A 6,709-nucleotide genomic window follows, 5' to 3' on the forward strand; every position below is an offset into this window, starting at 1 on the left:
AATAATGTGTATCCGTGTGTGTATATTATGGAATTGTATTGATATTTAGAAAATATTAAAGTTGCATTAAAAACCAATGCATGCAATTAAGTATTATGGAGACTGAGTAAATATTTTAATTACAAAATAGATATGTTCTCATGTTGGGTCTACTTGTTAAAATGACATAAGCATTTTTTTTAACAATAGGTAAAAGTGAAGACTCAGGGATGTGCAGATAATTAAACTGGATAGTCCTAAAATCTCATACATATAACTCAATTCTTCAAGAACTGAAACCAACATAATTCAAATTCAAAACTAATTTGGATTTGTATGATAATTCATATTTTTTGTTGGTTCTATTTATTATAACAATCCTAATACCTTCTACTTTTGTTTTTCTCATGGCAGATGAAGGTGGAAATCTAGATATGTACACCATTAAACTACACTATAACGGTCGATGGGTGTTTGAACCATAGATGGACTATGTTAGTGGACAAATAGCTTATTATGACTATTTCAAGGGAGAAGAAAATTATATCATTCAGATGAGGCAGTGTAAGAAAAAGTTGAAAGTCAATGATAGAAAAGTGAAATTTTGGTTTACGTTTGGACCTTATTTTGAGATATGTATAAGACTTTTATCAACTGATTTAGATATATATAACATTTTTTTATGAAATTCCTGAGAATAAAGAGGTGGAGATATTTGTCGAGCACACAAATGAGGATCAATGATACCATGATGTGGTTGATTACGAGGGTGGCCCAGTACTACATGATGAAGAAGGCTTGGTAGATATGGATGAAATTGAGAAAAATGATGAGAGTGATTCGACAACTGAAGAATGTGAATCATTTCATGATTTTGATTATTCCTTAGAAGAAGCTGACATGAATTTTGATAAATCCATCAACTCTACCGTAGAGTGGGTTGGTGTTACTAGAAAAAGTAGAGATAATCAAGCCAAAGGAAAGAATGTTGATCATTGAGTTACCTCAAATATGTTGGCTATGTTTCTCAGTGGCACTCAAGAAGATGACTTGGCTACATCAAATGAGGAATTGGTGAGTTTACATGTAGATTCTGACGATGAAAATCGTAAAAGATCCATTGTTTTCAATCCAACTAGGGATTTGGAGGATTCAAAATTTAAGTTTGCACTTCATATGGTTTTCAGTAATAGCAAAGAATTCAAATGGGCAGTTGAGGTGCATGTTGTGATCCAAAAAAAGGATATCAGATTTAAAAAGAATGAAAGTACAAGGTCTAGGGCAACTTGTAAGGTGTGAAGCTGCAAATGATTCATATTCGCATCAAAGGCTAATCAAGATGAGTCTTTCATAATTAAGATAATAGGTCCTGACCATTGCTGTGACAATCAAAGAGATAACAAGACTATTGACTCTGGATTTTTAGCTAAGAAGTATGTGGAAGAGTTTAGAATTAATCCAAATTGGGGAGTGAAAGAATTTCAAGCTTATGTGATGAGGTCTCATAATTGTACCATTTCACGAAATCAAGCTTATATGGCAAAGAGTAAGACATTATATCTAATTACAGGGACTAAAGAAGAGCAATTTGAGATGTTGTGGAATTATTGTGCTGAGCTGAGGAAGAGTAATCCAGGGACTACATGTATTTTAAAGTTGGGACAAAAATTCAAAGACAATGGTCAATGGTAGAAAGAGATTTTTTAGACTCTATGTGTGTTTTGTATCTTGTAAATATGGGTTTTTAGCCGGTTGTCGACCGATAATAGGAATAGATGGATGCCATTTGAAAGGGAACCAACAGGGGTGGCAACTATTGACAGCAGTAGGCATTGATGGAAACGACAACATGTATCCTATTGCATTCGCAATAATGGAAGGTGAACTAAAGAAAATATGGAGTTGGTTTCTTAGACTTCTTGACGAGGATCTAGGCATTTCACAAAATCCTTTTGCTTGGACTTTCATTTATGATAAGCAAAAAGGTTTAATTTCAATATTTGATGATATAATGCAACATGTTGCACACAAATTTTGTGTTAGACATCTGCACAACAATTTCAAGACAGAAGGTTTTAAAGGACAAGCATTGAAAGATGTCCTATGGAAAATTGCCAGGGCAACTACAGAAGCTAAATTCTTTAAGCATATGGAAGAAATGGGAAAATTAGATTCAAAAGCCCCTTAATGGTTCACTGATAAGCCCCATATTCACTGATCAAGGGCTTTTTCCTCTTCATTTCCAAAGTGTGATATGTTATTAATAATCTGTGTGAGTCATTTAGTAGTGTACTTCTACATGTAAGAGACAAGCATAGTTGGACAATGATTGAATCAATTAGGATCTACATGATGTCCAGACTTTAAAAGAACACATATAAAATGATGAAGAATTGTCTGAGAATTTGTCCAAATATCATATTGAAGCTAGAGAAAAATAAGGTTAAAGCTGTTGAATGTATTGCCACTAAATATGATCAATTTCACTATCAAATTGAAGACATTCATCGTAGACTATTCATTGTTGATCTTAAGGAGAAAATATGTTCTTGTACGAGATGAGAATTAACAGAAATACCTTGTAGTCATGCTATTGCAGCTATATGGGTTAAAAAGGATGAGCCTGAAATGTATGTTCATGAATGCTATACAGTTGAGAATTACATGAAGAGTTATAACCCATCTATATTGCCAATTGTCAACTTTGATCAATGGCCTAAGACAGGGATAGAACCACCATTTCCCCCTATATATAAGGCACAACCAGGTAGACCCAAAAAACTGAGGAAGAGAGGAATTGATGAGACAATGCAAAAAGAATCAGATTCTAGAAAGCTTACCTTATTAAAAGCATCAAGAAAAGGCAGAAAAAAGAAGTGCGGATCATGTGGAAACATAGGACATAATAGTAGAAAATGCCAGTTCTTATGGGAAAAAACCAATCTGAAGCTTACAAATTCATCAGCAAGTCGAAAAAGAAGGCTCTTCTACACCTAGTAATGCAACAGAAGTAAGTAATCTCATAAATTAGTTCTACTCATCAACAGTAATAGTACTAAAATGTGATTCTATTATAGGTTTCAAGCACTATTATTGAGAATGTTGCATTAAGGCAATTCAGTTCCTCATTTGTGACAGAACAAACTGTAATTATCTATCTTGTTGTCTACTTATGTTTTATGTATTTGATCTTACTAGCTGGCTTATTTATTCATTTTTTGTATATGGTAGACCGATCAACTTAATCAGACAAGGGTACCTCAAGAACAACTGAGGAGTTCTGCATTCATATCAGAAGAAATTGGTAAGCATTCTAGAGAAGGTATAAGACCACTCATCATCGAGAAAATGGGAAAGCAGCACATCCCAGTGTCAAAATTACAAGAAGCGCTTTCTAAAAATAACAAGAGAGTAAGAAGTGATCTGCGAGCTCAAAAGAAAATTGTCCCTTAAATAAGATGTTACAGAAAACCAATGTCACCAATGACATTACGGACATGAATTTAGATTTAGTTCTTCTTTTATGACTTTAAAGTTGATTATGTTCTGGTGGTATGTAAATGATTGTGTTTTTCCTTTTTAAAACTGAATGCAACTTAAAAATAACCTTTTTATTCTTATTGATCTTAACTTGAACTAAACCATCCTTTTTTTGTAATACTTCTATATAATTTAATTTCCAGTTCAAGAAAGAGTTACACAAATAAAATTGAAATGGTGACTTTAAGCAAAATTTCTGACTAATGAAGTCAATTACTATGATAAACGATAAATATCTTTATAATTGAATTCGAGATCTAACAAAATAATCCCACTAGCTAACCTAAGAGATACATGTTAACACGTATCTAAGCAATTTAACTTCAGTCTTAAGCAAACAACATGCCAAACATCACTTTGTACCTTCGAGGTCTTCAGTTATCGAGTTCGTAAGGAGTGAAGGATCTGATTCGCCGCTTAGTCATAGTTTATTTACTTAATTTTAAGTTTTGTCTTGCTTGTTTGTGTGTTGAGACAGAATAATGAGTATACATGGTGGAGATGGTGAACCAATGTTGCACCTCCCGGTAGAAGTGATAAGGTTCAAGGATAGCATCCTGACCTTCAAGCAGCTAGAATGAGAACTTTTTCATGAGTCGTGGCTGAGGTTTAAAACACTATTGATACAATGCCCAACTCATGAGATTGCCGATCTAGTTCTACTGGAGTGCTTCTATAGGAGCCTTAATTCCAGAAACAAAGGATCAATCGATCAATTTGTCCCTGGTGATTTTAGAAGATACTCTTATGAGACTGCAACTAAACTCCTTGATCTTGTGGCCAACACCAACAAGGAGGCTGAGAAGAACCAACACTTGGTCATTTTGTTGAGTCAGATGGATACCTTGGCACAAAAAGTCGAGGAACTAGAAGTTTCGAAAGAAAAAGAGGGCAAATACATACCCCTCAAGAGCAGAGAAAGTCTACGAAAAAAGAGAGTAGGTGTATTAATGATACACTATTAATCATTCTCCAAAAACTCAATGAGCATGATAGAATGTTAGAGGAGATGAAGGAAAATGTAGAAGTGCTAAATCAGATGAGCAGTTCTCACTCTAGATCTATCCAGCTAATTGAAACTCTCTTGGGTCATGTATTTCCTCAACCCCACCTAAATGAACAATCGGGGTCACCTAGTTGCACTAGGTTCAACCCCAATAATGAGGTTTAAGTGGTGACTTGCATCGTTCCACGACGTTAACTAAGGCATTGTTTAGGAGGCAACCTATGCTTTAATTTTGTTTTAGAAATAATGGTGTTTCAATTTTGCAGGTTGAGGTATGGATAGTGATCGAAAAGTGCAGGTTGGCGATCATAAGTCCAGTCAGCAAATCTCCGAAGAGGTCGGCGACGCCAATCCAGACCGCCATTAGAGTCTGCAACAATCGGCGAGCACAGGAAATTAATGGTGAATCGCCAACTAGGTCGGCGATCCTGATGTAAACCGCCGTTTGGACCTTCTCTTTGACTGAAGGTCCTGTAAAACTCGGCGAGGTAACTGACCACTCGGTGCCTCGCCGAGTGGATCAGCGGTTGCGACTAATGTCGTCGAATGGACACTAACTGGATGGCTATTAATAGCCAAAGGTTTTAAAGTTTCGAACTCTTCATTTTTCCTCGATTTCAAACTTCGCAAATTCACACCTAGTAAGTATTTTCAATACTTTTACATTCCAAGTATTTTGGTCGTTGATTTGTGATTGGAGTTGGATTACATTACCACCTAGCACTTCAAATATCATTTTAATCGGCAAATAAGGTTAGTCTTATGAGCCCCGAACTTATTTTTATTTGTTCTCGTATGCAAATAATATGATTGTATTGTCGTGTGTTGAGCCTCTTTGATAAGATCTGATTGTGCAAATGCCTATTTTAATTTCAAATCCCGTATGCTTGTGCGTTGAACTGATTTAAATTTTTTGTGGTTCTGCTTGCATTTTTTCTAGTTTGGCAGAAGTGGGAGAAATCTGAGTATCTCGGGAGGATAGGTGCTATGGGTCTTAACTTAATTTAACTTGTGCATGTTTTGATTTTGTTTTCAGGGGTTGCGGGGTCAAATTCGAGAAGTTGGGTTGAAAATAGGCACGTTGGGCCATATGGCGAGCTAGGTCGAGTTCGCTGAACCACTCGGCGATTCGCCTAATGTCCCCATCTCGCCTTTAATTTCAGGTTGTATGTGTTGTTGGCTACTATAACTTTCAGCGAGAAGCTTGATGTCGCCAAAAGCACTCGGCGATTCGCCGATCGTCTTTTGTTTTGCCCTTTGTCTGTACCTCTGAACCCTTGCTGAACTGGAACTTTTGACGGGTTAGCTCTGGCTCGCCGAAAGCTATCGGCAAATCACCAAAAGTGACCTCTCATTGCCAACTTGCTAAGAATTTTAAGCCAACCCTTTAGGCGAACCCGACTTAGCTCGCCAGAGAGATTGAGCGATAGATCTGCCATTGACCCTCGACACACCACCTATTCATTCACCATCTTTGCATTCACCATCTTTGCATCCCGATAGATCTGCCATTGACCCTCGACACACCACCTATTCAGCTCCCCTGCTACCGGAGCGGGTTCATCATTCCTTGGTGCAGGAATGGCCTCTGAACTAGTTGCCTCATCAGACGAGGCTGCTTGGTCATTCTCTCCCGACCCTGTGGACGATTTGGCGTTGGACCCTGTAGCATGGACAGACTCTGATTGTGATGATTGGGAGCCTGATGCATGGGTAGACTCGGAGCCGGACATAGGACCCTCTGAACTGGAAGCAGCCCCAGTTGGTGACCCGATCAGTGTGTGCTCCTCATCAGACTGGGAGACAGTGACTACGTCGGGGATCACCTTCCGGGGGGTGCTCCTGGGTGCTGCGCGAGGGGCCCTAGGGTTTAGAGGCACATATGCGGGGTCAGAGTCGTTCTCGGTGTCCTCATCAATTAACCGGAAGCTAGGGGCAACCGATTTGGACTTGCCCCGTTTTGAGTAGGTGACCATCTTCTTGGGTGCCATCGTACCTACAGGAACGTCATTAGTGCCAAAACTAACCATATGCAGCAAAAGAACTCATGTAGAGTTGGTAACGACCCAAACTATGTCCAATTTTTTTTTTTGACAGATGCTCCAGAAGTCATCCACGGAGGAGACCTACGGTCCGTAGACTGATCTACGGTCTGTGGATCTCTTCCGTGGATCAGGGTGCCTG

At 38.1% G+C, this 6,709-nt stretch overlaps 1 pseudogene; it reads left to right on the top strand.

The window, feature by feature from the left end:
* Positions 1-786: 786 nt before the first annotated feature.
* On the top strand, positions 787-3,436 carry LOC125834281 (uncharacterized; annotated as a pseudogene).
* The last annotated feature ends 3,273 nt before the right edge of the window (positions 3,437-6,709 follow it).

Source organism: Solanum verrucosum, unplaced genomic scaffold, assembly GCF_900185275.1.
Source record: "Solanum verrucosum unplaced genomic scaffold, falcon-dt-bn FXZP01000026.1, whole genome shotgun sequence".
Lineage (NCBI taxonomy): Eukaryota > Viridiplantae > Streptophyta > Magnoliopsida > Solanales > Solanaceae > Solanum > Solanum verrucosum.